At 40.5% G+C, this 14625-nt stretch overlaps 2 long non-coding RNA genes across 2 annotated transcripts in view; both read right to left on the bottom strand.

Annotated features, from left to right (window-relative positions):
• Positions 1–2752: 2752 nt before the first annotated feature.
• Positions 2753–4650, bottom strand: LOC122688471. Its single transcript, XR_006339466.1, has 3 exons — positions 4545–4650; positions 3847–4037; positions 2753–3052 (listed from the first exon to the last, which is right to left on the bottom strand). It is a non-coding gene; the product is annotated as an uncharacterized LOC122688471 (long non-coding RNA).
• Positions 4651–4803: 153 nt separating this feature from the next.
• Positions 4804–14625, bottom strand: part of LOC122688470 — a 54649-nt gene continuing 44827 nt past the window's right edge. The window contains exons 4-5 of the long non-coding RNA XR_006339465.1: positions 10932–10978; positions 4804–4989 (exon numbers count right to left, since the gene is read on the bottom strand). This is a non-coding gene — a long non-coding RNA (uncharacterized LOC122688470). The remainder of the gene's footprint in view (positions 4990–10931; positions 10979–14625) is intronic.

Here is a 14625-nt window from a genome sequence, read left to right as displayed (position 1 = left end):
CAAAGGAGGCAAAAAGATACAATGGAGAAAAGACGTCTCTTCAACAAGCGGTTCTGGGAAAACAAGTCAACTACGTGTAAAAGAATGAAATTAGAACACTTTCTCTAACACCATACACAAAAATAAACTCAAAATGGATTAAAGACCAAAAACACTTTTTCGTCAGGACCTGGAAGCAAGCTCAGCCATGAGCCCTGTGGCGACTCCAATGAGAAATGAGATGCAGGCACACCTTAGAGACTAAACTAAAAGATACCCAGGGAACACCCCACCTAGAAGAGAAACCAGCACTACCAAGAGGGCACAGGGCCACTGCCGACCATCCTAGAGCCACCAGGAGTCCCTGAGGTCCACTGCAAAGCTCCAGACCCAGGGGAGGGTGGTCTTCTACCAGAGACGGAGTCACTCCTCACCAAGTGCAGGTGTCTTTCCAGGAGATTCACTCTGCTCAACTCTACCACGACTGTTAATTCAGAACTACACATAAATCATCTGCTTCTCACAGGCCGTTACTTGGGAGAGTCAACACACTGGGTCATAGTGGCTTTCAGGGCCCTGGGGCAAATTATAGGACAAGATTCCAGTCCATTTTTCCTTCCTTCCTTCACTCATTTCTTCCTCCTCCCTCTCCTCATTACCTCTCTCCTTTTCAACTTTTCTTTTGTTAGCTGGCAACATTTAATAAAATCATAACAGTTACAATACCAGAAGCTCAGAGCAGATTAGTTAAGCATCATTCTAACTGTCAAGGAATTCTCAGAGTAGAGACTGGCATGCAAACATACAGTACCGTTTAGTGACTCCATTGTTGCCACAGTGGCAGGTGGTGAGTGCAATATGATCAGAAGAGAAGGAGGCACTGTGCCAGCCAGCCCAGTTGTGGAGCAGGGGAGCAGTCCTCAACAATTGTGTGGACTATATGCAAAAGCAGGGGTAGGCAAAACACAAACATTGGGTCCGACTCATCGGTCTCAAGCCTTGGGTCTGCCCACTCACTCACTTGCTATGTGACCTGGGGCCTCAGAGATGACAGTAACATGGTTAGCCCATGTCATGCTGCTGCTGAAAAGGGCCTAAATGGTGCCTTGCACAGCACAGAGACACCAGTTAGCATCTCTCCAGGTAGTGAGACCCAGGCGGCACACAGTGCTAACACAGACTCAAAATCATGTGACTATGATTGACACTCCTCAAAGGCTTGCCCCAGTCCTTTCACAGACCTTGCAATGATGCAACCCCACATTAGCTTATATTGGGTATAGATGACTTTCCCTCTAGACCTGCCGCTACCAGGAATGGTAGTAATAGTGGTAGAATAGTAGTGAAAAATGCTCCTTAGCCTCCTCACTGTTGCAAACTAATATTTGGAGGCAAGTGTCTCCTATATCTCTCTACTTAGCCAATACAGTACCTGGACAAATGTTACATTACCTATGTGTCCTTAGACTCAAGAACTTTGTGAACATTTTTCATGAGTGTGTGCCTAGTTTTCACCAAATTTTCTCTGGGTAGCTTTTACTGACCCATCAACAGAATTTTAAAAATTCAAAATTAAAATCTGAGTTTAATTATAAATAGAAGAGCTAACAGGATTTTTAAAATTCTAATACAAATTATAGTGCATATGAATGTGTGGAGACATGAGCATCTTCACATACTGCTGGAGGGAGTAGGTTTTATATAACCTTTCTGGAGAGCAACTTGATGATGTGTGTCAAAGGAATTACCTATGTTTTTACTTTAAACTTAAAAAAAGTAAACATTAATTTAAATTTTACCAGTGATACTACTTGCAAAAATTTATCCCAATAACTGTAAGTGTACACAAAAATTTTTCTTCAAGTATGCTTGTTGCATGATCCTTTAGAACAGAGAAAATTTGGAAACAACATAAATGTACAATAATATATTCTCATTAAATATATTGATTTCCTAAAACATGATATTTATATGCAACCATTAAAAATTACCTATAGAGAAGTGTGTAACAATACAAAAAGTGTTTATGATATATTAGAGGATGAAAGAGTTTTAAAAACTGTATAGCCTAATTTGTAAATTGAAAAAAATGTTTAAAAAAGAAACTAGACAGATCAGTCCCAAATGTTAGCAGTTTTCTCGAAATTGTGGGATCACTAACAATTCGTGTGTGTGCATCCCTACACTTTCCAAATTTTCCATAGCCAATGTCTTGTACAGTGAAAAAAGAAAAACAAAAAAAATTAAAGCCCAAAGCTTAAAATTTAGGAGGTTTAAATTCAAATGATCACTTTGCTATGTGTCCTAGGATAAACTACTTAACCATTCTGAAATTCATTTTCTTTCCATCTATAGAAAGCAGGTAATCATACTTACCTTATAAGGTTGTAGGAGATTATATTAGATAATACTTGTAATGGACTGTACATAGAACACGAATCCAATAAATTCATGCTCCTCTCACTTTTTCCTCCAGGAGTTCACTAACAAGATGTTTAATGCTTAATGCAAGGGGCGGGATTAGAGCATATGTAGGATCTTAATTTAGGCCTGAAGTTAAACCAGCTGTGATGACAGGAAAGAGGAATATTTGTGATGGGAGAGCATAGAAAAGGCATGGAAACACGGAAAACACGTAACCTGGGTACTGTTACTCTGCTCTGCTTCTCCATTGAGCAGGTCCCAGGAGATATCTCAATTCTGACTCCTCATATTTAGCAATTCTGCTGAAAAAAAATTGCTCACTATTATACTTGTCAGGTAACAAATTATTCCAAGATTTAATGGTAATCAGCATTTATTATGTCATACTGTTTCTATGGGTCAGAGATGAGAGAGGAGCTTAACTGGATGGTCCTGGCATGGGAATCTCTCACGAGGTTGCAATCAAGAAATAAGCCAGAGTTGCAGTCTCTGAAGGCTTGAGGGTCTGATTCTAAGATGGCTCATGCATGTGGTTGGCAAGTTGGTACTGGCCATGGTAGGAAGTCCCAGTTCTTCCTTATGTGGACCCTTTCACAGAGCAATTTGACTGTCCTCATGACATGGCGGTGAGCTTTCCCCAGGGTGAGTCCTCAAAGAAAGAGCAAGAAAGAAGCTGCAGTGCCTTTTATGACCAAACCCTGGAAGTCAACCCTAGTTCCACAATGTTCTACTGGTTATACTGATCAGCTCTACTCAAGGTGGAAGGGACTACACTGGGGCATGTGTATTAGGAGGCAACACTCTCTGGGACCTTCTTGGGGGCTGGCTACCACAATTACACATAACCCTGCTCACAGTGTTCTTCCCCCAGATGTCAGCACAACACATACTCTCATTGCTTCCAGATCTCTGCTCAAAAGTTACTTTACTGGAGAGGCTTTCCCTAGACTTTCTCTCAGAATGGAATCCCTCTCACCATTCTCTCTCCTCGTATGTTGTTTTATTTTTCCTTATTGCACTTAGAACATCTTACATGTTACACACTCCTTTATAGGCAATTTGTAATGATTGCATGTAAATTTCATGTATGTAAAATATTAGCATCATGAAAGGCTTGCCATGATCTTTCCTGGTACCTAGGAGGAGCTCAGTAAACAAATGAATGACACATGACATCACCTGACACCTCTGATACTTCACCCACAAAAAATCAGTAATTCCCTTTTGCTGCCACCACCCTAGCTTGTAAATCTCCTAAAACTGCTGAATTTAGCTTTCTGAATGCCATCTTGTTGCTTTACATCCCTCCCTATCCACCTCCTGAGCCTTTCCTATCTGCCCTGATCCTTTTGGTGCTCTGCCTCCTCTACCCAGACGTCCACCTTCACTGGCTGCTTCCCCCTGACATTCACACCGCTGAGGCTTCCTTATTCCAGTTCTTACCTCCTAAAGGCCTACAGAAAAGGATAACAACTAAGAAGCATATATGCTCGCACTCCTCCCATATCCATGGCAAATATTGCTAAGAGATCAGGCCATCTCCGACTATATCTGGGCCAATAAGATAATGACACTTTGCCAGGAAGATAATTGATCCCTGTTGCTTAACACACCATCAGTTCTAGTAGCAGGCCCTGTAACAATGAAATCATAAAGATATTTGAATACGAAAGGGACAAATGAAGCTACAAAAACAATGTATACTAACCACCAAGCAATTATGTCAAGCAATTAATGTGGATTACCTGTAACATTTAATCTTTATGACCATCTACAAGGAAGTTACTATTATACCCATTTTGCAAATGAGGAAACTGGGGCTCAGAGAGGTAAATAATTTATACAGGATCACTTAGCTAAGAGCTGGTATGAATTTAGGCCATCAGGTCTGGAGTCTGCTCTTAAAACATCATGATATTGCCTTAAGGTCTTCAATAACCAACTGGTTCCATGGGATCTTAGGATTAAATGTCTAGTTGTCAGGCCTGAGAGTCCCCAGGAAATTGTCTCTGTCTGAAATTGCCCCCAGAGAACCCTCATTCACCCTTAGAGATCCAATTTACTTCTAACCACCTCTATGAAGTTTTTGTCGATATATTTATGCCAGCACTGCTTGAACTTCATGATGTTATTTCACTTACCAGCCTGGAGTGCCAGCCCACATTTTCTTGTAGGTCTTCTTCACTGCATCATGACTGCATAAATTTCTCATTTCTTAATCCTCACAGTTTTACAAAGTATCTAGCCTATAATAAAGCCAATAAATAAATAAATATCATCCCTACTTCCATGATATATTTTCCATTTCTCAAAGTTAGGCTTAAGTTTTATGCATGTATAACTGAGTCACTTTGCCGTACAGAAGAAATGAACACACACTGAAAGTCAACTATACTTTAATCATTTTTTTTTAAGATAAGCTATGTTATACATTTTTATAGGCTGGGTATTATGGTCTTTACATCAAAATGAACAAGTTCAGCAAGTGATGGCTTCCCAGGAAATGCAGCACTGAAATCTTCTCTAGAAACAAACTTCATGGAGAGTCATAGCCCAGAGCATGAGTGTGAGCATTTCAGTTCTGTCCTAGGAAGGTAATGAGACACTGAATTTAAATACCACTCACCATGGCATCCCCAGGCAGAGTCTCTCCTCTACTGAGCTTATAAATCCCCTTTCTAGTTGCTTTGATAAAAGGAAGTGTAGAATAGCTCTCCTTGGGAGGTCACAGAACTGACACCACAGCAAGAAATCAACCTTAACTTCCACCAGCTCTTTCTAACAACAGGGCTCTGTTGAGTTCAGAAGTACTCACGGGCTTGCCAGGAGACCTGGACAGATATGGTAATGGAATGGGAAAGCTATGAAGAGTGAGAGGTGCATTCTTTTAAAAAGTCGGAAAAGCTTCCAGACTTACTAAAAGAAGGTGGACTTAAAGCATAAATGAATAGGGAATTAGTGCCAAACTGCCCAGGATGGGGCATCAGATGGCATGATATGGTGCCACCTATATGAAAAAAAAAATGCTATAATCTGGGGGACAAAGAAATGTGAGCTTCGCTAAGGCCATCCTCATTTCAGAACCTTGGTTTCTTCCCCATAAAATGGAGGGAATAGAGCATGTGAGGAAACATCCTAGTCTTAATGAAGGTCTATAGAATGTGAAGTCAGTCATTCATGATGTCAGAGTGTAATTCCTTGCACAGCCCTTACCCCAGCTTGGCTATGGTCTGCATCTCTCTGCTCCAGGACCTATATATGACTCACCTCTGTATGTGGTCCTCATTGTACCTTGAATAATGCTTGCCCTAAGATAGGTGCTTAGTAAATGAATAATGGATTTTGTTAGATTGCATTGAAATCAACTTTGAAACACTCTTTCCTATCAGAAACCCCACTGCATTTCAGATTGGACCAAAAAATCTTAACAAACATAGGCTGGCTCTCAATCATGATGGGAGAAGATAGAGAGGGACCTGTTTTTCCAGAAATATAGGGGGAAATGGAGTATTGAGATTGCCTAGCTTACTTAAGGTATCTCTCTAGAAAATGGTAGAACAAAATACAATTGTCAAGCTTTGAAATCTGTAGTTTTCTACTATACAAGGGGGATAGTCTTCCATAGTCACAGAAAGTTCAATGCTCTGTGTATAAAGTCTACAGACACAATTTGAAAATCCTTAATAGTTGAATGTCCCTTAAAATGAGTTCTCCATTAAAATATAGAAGGGCATTTGGCAGTACTAAAATTATGATGGGAAACAGAATTTTGGAATCCCAAATAACTTTCTTGCCTGACATCAGTGTGAATAAAGTGGGCCAACCATGTCCTTTATGCATGTTCTACACTTTCTCTAGTGTCCCTTATGATACAAAGAGGGAAACTAGATGGTCAACCTCCGCCATAGCTATTTATCGGCAAAGATGTCAGCATAATGAACTGTGGATTCTCGGTAGATTTTTTCATAAGTGTAAAGCTCATCAGGATAATGGGGAGGCTGTGAAAGCTCTGTATTGGGACATGATGCACAATTCTGGCTGTGGTAAGCAAAGACATGGTGTTGAAGGATGAGGACCCTAAAGTTTTAAGATCTGACATCCCTGTTAGCACTGAAATTTGACCTACAGCAATGATTTCCAACATTTTAAAAGTCACAGTGCCCTTTCTCATATAAAGTCTTAATGAAACCCCAATATATAAAAAAGATACAAGCAGACCTGATTGAAACTAGGACGGGGATCCTGGGGCTCCACCTCCTCATTTGTTCCCTCCTTTCTGAGATGGCTCAAGATATTTCCCGGGAAACCTAGGGCTTCACAGAACTGTATGAAAATCCCAGACCCGAAAGACCCGTCTCTCAAGTGACTTGTTTCCATATCAAGGCCTAATTCTCTCTTGACCATCATAAAACAAGAGGGGGTAATTTATTGTTTTGGTAAACGAATTGACATCAATATAGAAAAACATCACACTTAAGAATGGACTAAGCCTTTTCCACATATTGAAAAAGGACAATGTGAATGCTGCTCAAAAATTTTTTTTTAATCATTGCAAAGTGCCGAGGGATATTTTTCTGGTGACCAATAGTCTAAAGGTCTAAGGGAGAGACAACAATGTCAGCTTAACTGAAGCATACACAGAGCAGAGATGAGTCCCTTGGCATCTAGCCATCTCTGTGCCCAATATTCAACAGGAGGGCAGCATAGAAAGCAATCTAGTAAAGTGTTGACAGAATTAATCACCCTCCATTTTCCAGCTTTCTTTTACTTCCTGGGCTAAGAAATTAGAAAGCTCTGGCTGAATCACTTACACAATGACATTTCCCCAGAAGCACAGTTTTCCTGGGGAAATAAAGCTAATGAAAGGACAGGCTAACTATGTTTGATTTCCTCAAAGCCCACTGCCTAATTTTATATGAATTGTCTGATTTCTTTTAGACCTTAAGTCCATGGCCCAGTGACACTGCATTTCTCAGAGGAGACAGAGAAAAACACCTGTGAATAAATTGAAAAGTTAAAGTACTGTTGTCTTGCACATGGATGGCACTTACCTAATGTCAAAGCCCTTCCTTGGATTACTTCAATGCATAGTAATAAATATCTACTACTTATTCAAGTCTGTCTCTAATCCCTATCATGATAGGTGAGTTAGATATTATCCCTCAATTTTACAGAAGTGGAAACTGAGCCAGAGCAAGAATAAATGACTTGCCCACAAATGGCAGACTTCCATTCTGAATTCAGGACTCTTGGACATCTGATCCCCGAATCTGATTGCCTCTCCAGGCTCTCTTTCAATCTCAGTCCTTCTCAGGCATGATGCAGTATTACAAAATTACCTCAAGAGCTACAGATGGGGTCCTAGCCAAGACAAATGCTCTTCAAACAAGAGCGTGGAGAAGTGTGTTGATCTTCAGAACTCAGAATAGACGGATGGTATCATCCTTTCTCAGGGATGGGGAGACTAGCCAGTTTAAGCTTTCCAGGTGTTCGGGGAAGATTGTGGTCTCTGTAAGCATGAAGGATTTTGTCTGTTATTCTGAAGGCAACAGGGAAACACTGAATCTTCTGTAATATTTTACAGTAGTGGGAATCGAAGGTCCAGAAAGGCTTAGCATCTTGTCCAAGGCCACTAGTTTCAACCCTGGCCTCAGTGTGTGATTCATGTTCCCTGCAGCATCCAGTTTCAACTGGTCAGAAATGCATAATCTCAGGCCCAGGCTCACTGAATCAGAAAATAGTTTGAACAAGATCCCCAGGTGACTCATAGGTGCATCAAAGCTTCAGAAGCACTGCTCTGAAGTATGCATACTTCCCCGAATGCTGGGCCTCTGCCTGCAGCCAAATGTTTGTATATTTGGGCTTCCTGCAAGTCAAGGAGGCAAATGGAAAGTGAGAAGGAATATGTGGTTTCATTTAGGGGTGGTTATGTCAACGCCCTCCCTTACAGGCTCCTCCCCACCAAGCAATTATCAGCTCTCGGGCAGGTGGAGTCCAAGGACCCTGACTGACCCATTCATCAATCATCACCTCAAAGCACCCAGGAGAAAGAGGTCCTGGTAGATGAGCACTCAGCACTGAGAAAGACCGAGGTTCCGGTCGCTGATAAGATGGGCGCGTGGAGTTGGGATGAGGAAGGTCGGGACTAAGGAACATTAGGCATTCACCCCGCTGCTCTGATTGGTAATTAAGTGACTCGTCTACTGGCGGACAGTCCTGCATGTTCCCCCAGGCATCTGTTAGTTCTTCGAAAACCACTACTGACAAAATGAGGTTTGCCCTTGGTACACAGATAATGACTGAGCTTGACAGGTGTGGCGCGATTAGAAAATTTCTACATGAAGCTCATTCTGCTAGCCACTCCACAGTAAACAGACTCATTAGAACTTGCAGGTCCCTGGAGGCAAAGCATGTTTGACATTATTAATTGGCTTTTCTGTATAAGGAGTCAAATAGATGAAAAGGTTTATCAAGCTGAAATAATTAATTTTGCCTGAATTCGCTGACAGTTCATTTCTCCTATAAAAGACCATTTTAAGGTCCCCCCTTTTTTTTTCAAATTTCAAAGTTCAAAAGACATAATAGTGGCAAAAGTGAAGCTTTTTAGTAAATTATAATTAAAGGGAATTTAATTAACTTAGACCTGGGGAAGGGGAAATAAAGGAATTGCTATCTGTGTCTATACAGAGGTCTAGATGGTTGAACATCTCATGACTTAATAATGCATTAATTTTAATCTAATCAAAGTATTATAAAAGAGGTAATTATATGTTTAAAAATTACCAGGCTCCAATAGTGGGATTTTTAAACACTTAATACTTACCCAGTTTCTCGTTAGCAAAGTTATAATTGTTGTTCTCAGATTCTGCTTATTTAAAGATGGGGGTTACAGGCAAGAGGTTAACTGAATAAATCATTGTAAGAACCCATGTTGAAACTATGATGAACTACAAAGTTTGCATTCCCTGGCTGCAAAAGATTTTTTTTTCTTCCCTTTTTTTCTCTGTGTCTTTCTGTGTCTCTAAAAATAGCAAATTATTTCCATTCCTTTATATGTGCTCCTGAATGCTCCCACACCCACTCTTTGCCCCACAAAGCCAAAATCCAGTTCACATAAGAGTCTGCAAAACTTTCATCTTCAATGTGATTTTGTAGTTTCAGTGCGAGACTTCTTAGTCTTAAGCAATGGATGATAAGATGCCAAGAATGGGTGAAAAGAATCATGATATCTCCAAGTGGTCATTCAACAGTAGGGTTTTGATTTCTATAAAGGGCAATGTGTCTGGACATTTCACTGATTAAAGACTGAGTTCTTAGGAATATCTGAAAGAGTATAGCTGTTTTGCAGCCAAAACGTGTCTTGCCACATAAGCCCACACACTCAGTTTGTAGTTCAAAGATGATTCGATATTCCCTAAAACAGTCTGACCCTGATGAAATAAAAACTGGTCAGGGAGGAGAACTAGGCTGAGGAGTTACGGAAAGTGGTTCTTCCGAATCTAGCGGTATGTATTAGACCAGTTCCTCAAACTGTTACCTCCTTCCATTATAGACTCAGCTCAGGCAGCCCGAATATCTTCACCCAACTCACCCCTCCTCCTATTCTATCCCATGATGACTGACCTCCTAAAAATCTAATGGCAGTATTGGTTATTTTCAGCTTGTCATTGACATTTTTATAATGCAGAAATACCTGTTGGCTATCTTCATTAAATACCAGGGCATTTATGGAGTCTCTCGTTTGCTCTTCAGCCTCAACTGGAGGCAAGAGCTTGGTTACCTGAGACTCACTATTACATTTCTTCAAGTAGTGTCTTTAAAAAAGTGATCACATTCAAGGGAAAATTAACACAGAAAGATTCACATTCTGTTGCATCATTTTGAAAAATACAAGAACTCTTCTATCTTTTGCCAAAACGTCCTTAGGTACACTCTTCAAATGAGGAAGGAGAGACACAGGGCACACATAGTGGCCACTTAACACATATCATCTCAGTTCTCAGAACAACCAAGTGATATTGTCCCCATATTAAAGATGAGACAGTTGAGGCTCAGAGATTGGGCGGGGCGGGGGGGGGGAGTGGTGAAGCTCCTTAAGGTCACACATTTCAGAAACAGAGCTGGCCTGCTTGACTTCAAGACCCATGTAATTTCCATTGGAAAGGAGTAACCCAAAAAGTTACAGACATCAGATTCCCAAACTGTAAACACTTGTAACATTTACCAGAGAGTTAACATTTGGGGTAAGAAATGTCACAACCCAAAAAGCAAATATCTATTTCCTTGCTCAGAGGAATACTCACAAAGATGTATTAAAAACTGGGAAACTTAAGACCTTCCAGTCCAAAAGTCATAAACTTATTGTTGATCATATTTCCCACTCCTGCTTCCTTATTTTAGTTCCCTAATTAACCATATATTAATGTCCAGGGGCCATTGTGATTGAATAGAGGGCTGGACATGAGTGGGGCAGGAAGAGGGAGGAGGTTTTTGTGCAAAGATTCAGGGCTTGTGCTGCTATCACTCACCAGCATGTTTTCTTCTGAAGTCAATACATTGTTCCATTTCAAACACGCTTAAAGAAAACACAAATTGATTTATTTACAATTCTGAACTACTTATCAAACACTAATGATCAGTGCCTAGTAAAACACAGGCTGAAAATATGCCATGCAATGCTTAGTCATTCTGCTAATGGAACTAATATTTCTCCACCTTGCCTCTCATTCTACTCCCTCACCCTTTGCCTCTCTTTATTTCTTTCTATAATTCTTCTTGGTAAGAGTTAGAAACCCAAAAGGAATCTATGTTAGTGTGGTCAGTTCCAAAGACTCCAGAGAAAGCCCGCATCTACCCAACACCTCCCTTTCATTCATTAACCCACCAGGGGCCAAGACTAATTAGATCAGCCTGCTCATTTTGAGCCGATAATTGATTTAAATAGGTTGCTCATTTAAAGTAGAAGAAAAGACTGCTAAACATTTGGTGCTGGGATTTTTTTTTTTTTTTTCTTCTTTCCCTGCAACTTTCAATTGCTTGTGCAATGTAGCATAAAATGTAGAGGTCTCCCTTTTCTTTTCTCTCTCTTTTTAAAGGGGCCATAAAATTAATTACAATAAGTAGGCAACGGGCAGGGGCAGGGGGTTAACTGATGGCTCTAATGAGCTGCGGAGCTTTGGGAAAGCTGGGCCACTCCTGCTGTTTGTTGGCTGCGAGGGGCCGTGGCTTCCAACGGGAGCACAGCGTAGAGAGGTCCTTTGGACTGATTCTGTCTTCATGGCAACCAAAGTAGCTTTGCTAAGCTTCAAACAAAAGGAGCCTTCCTTTCGGAAGGTGGGGACATTCTGGAATTGTTTCCTTACCATTAAGCAAGAAAAGACCCTCAAAAGGCCATTCCGTGATACACTCCCACCCCCAAACTCCTGTTTTTTACACAATTTGTGAGTGGGAAAGTTAGAGGAAAACTTGGACCTACTCTATATTCTGAAGACCTTTCCCTTCTCAAAGGGTCTTTCATGACCCGTTCTGTACCATACTGATTTATTTCGAATGTGAATCAGAAACGTTTAGACTAGGCTCCTCTTGGAAACTAAATCGTCCTGTTAGTTTATACTATTCGGCTGACTATATCCCTTTGACACAATGAAAAGAGCTTTTGTCTGCAGCCTTGAGGGCAAGAGGTGGAAGCCACACTTGTAATTTGCTCTGTAAATTTTATTTTGCAGTGTTTCCTATCACAGGAAGAAGGGAGTGCTCAACCTGGTGAGGGGTACTGACAAAATCTTTAAAGGTAAGTAAAACGATTGGAAATAGAAAAGTTATCCCCCAAACAGCACTGTGCTATATTTCAGATGTTCCTAAGTCCCTACTTTACAAAAGCAACATGATCCACATAAGAAGCACATGGGCTTTGAAGGCAGAGCAACAAACCTGGGCTTCTTCCCTGATTCAGTCACTTCTGTGCTCTGTGAAGTCACTTGTTCTCTCTAATAATCTCTTTACCTTTAACATGGAGACACTAAAGTCTACTTTGGAGGCATATCCTAAGGGTTAGCGATAATATCAGAGCCTACCATAGGGCCTAGCTTTAATAAGCGCTCATAGATAGTATCTATAATGCAAAACTGGCTTCCTAAAAACCTGGGAGGGTCACTCAGCCTTGTTTTGTTGTCTGAGGCCAGGCAGTTCAGAAGAAAGTGTCGTTGTATTGCACACAGGGCCAGCCTCGAGGGTATACAACCTGCACAGTGACACGGGGCCTGGCATTCAGAAAGACCCCGCCGCTGCTGTCTTGAAGAGCTTAATTTTTGAACAGAGGACCCTGCATTTTCATTTTGCACTGGGTCCTGCAAATTATGTGGCCCATCCTGATGGCACATTCCCCTTGGCTAATGCTGTCTCTGCCAATCTTGGTCTCTTGAAGAGTCTCCTTATATGAGGTCATGTCTGTGTTGGTGGCACACTGCTTTCACACTTATAAATCACATTCTTTCTGCCTCTTCCACAAATTAGAACCAGAGGTTTAGCCTCTCCATTTCTTTGGGCCCAGGGCCTGACTGCCATGAAAAACTATTCAAGAGCACATGCTAGTGGCCGAAGGTCAGAACGGCACCTTTGCAGTCCCATCACGGACCCACTGAGAGAGCTCCTGTCTCTCAGAGGATGGAGGCCTGAGCCAATGGATGACAATGAGGACCGAGCGTCCCTCTGTTAATTCAGCATTCTTGTGGCGGATCATTTTCACTGTTAATGACATACGAGTTGAGTCCCAGGTAATTTTTTTCAAAGCAACCAGTTGTGAAATATCTTGAGAAAACACTGCCAATTTCCAATCCTAATGACAGAGACACTGAAGGTAAATAAGATGAATATTTATGGGATACCTGATTGCCTAAATGAGTTCCCTAAGGTATGAATAATTGAATGTATGGTAATTAATTGGGAAAAGCCAGTAGGTAACTCTTTTTTATTTACGTTAGCCTCATTTTATTTCATTTCTTAGAACTATTACAGTTCCCAGTTATTTCCTATGCTTCAGTAAAGTTGAGTGTCATTGAGAGAATTTTTAATAGACATCATGAGTCTTAATTTCAATAAATGTATAAGCTAAGGTAGAATACGTAATGATAGTTCTTAGGACATAGTTACTTGGGTTTTCCTAACAAAAGCTATTTGTTCATTGGTGCCTCATGCTAGCTAGTTTTTTATATATGTCTCCTGACTTAAATCCTTATACTAATCCTATAAGGTTAGATATTGTACAATTGTCTCCATTTTACAGATGTGGAAACTGAGATAACAGTTAAGTGAGCTGCTCGTGGCTATGAGACTATAAGTATTAGAGCACAGATTCAAATTTGGCCTGCTTCAAAGTCAAAAGTCCTGCCAGAAACTTCCACAGACTTTCACCTGGAACAGAAGGTTTGGAAAACACAGGCCTTTCCTTACGATGTCGTAAACATGATCCATGAAGACTTCACCCTAATGTCTGATATTGTTCTCAAAGAGCCAGTAAAGTCAAATCAGTCAAAGTGACTAATTTTTTTTTTATAGTCTAGACTTTTAAAATAGCTTTTATTTTAAAACAGTTTTAGGTTTATTTTAAAAAATACACAGAAGGTGCAAACAGATCTTATGCCCCCCTCTTTCCGCATCCAGGTTTTCCTATTAACATGTGCAGTCCTGTGGTGTATCTAATTGGAGAGCCGCTATTGATATACTATTATTAAGTAAAGTCCATAGAGTTCACTTTTGCCTTGTACTTTCTGTGGGTTTTGACAAATGCATGTCCTGTATCCATCAGTATGGTGTCATATGGAATAGTTATACTGCTTTTACTCCACCTATTCATTCCTCCACCCACTTTCCCACCATCCCCCCATCTGACATCCTGGCAACCACTGATCTTTTTACTGTCTCTGTAATTTTGCCTTTTCCAGAATGTCAGTTGGAATCATACACATACAGTCTTCTCCAACTGTCTTTATTCACTTAGCAAAATGCATTTGTTTCCTCCATGGTTTTCCATGGCTTGATAGCTCGTTTCTTTTTATTGCTCAATAATATTCCACTGTATGGATTATCACAGATTATTTATCTATTCACCTATCAAAGGACATCTTGGTTGCTTCCAAGCTTTGGCAATTATGAATAAAGTTGCTATAAACATTCATACACATGTTTTGTGTGGACATAACTTTTCACCTCATTTGAGTAAATACC

The sequence above is a fragment of the Cervus elaphus genome, chromosome 33 (genome assembly GCF_910594005.1).
Source record: "Cervus elaphus chromosome 33, mCerEla1.1, whole genome shotgun sequence".
NCBI classification, from domain to species: domain Eukaryota; kingdom Metazoa; phylum Chordata; class Mammalia; order Artiodactyla; family Cervidae; genus Cervus; species Cervus elaphus.
Note: the sequence above shows the minus strand (reverse complement) of the source record. Positions and strands in the feature narration are given on the sequence as shown.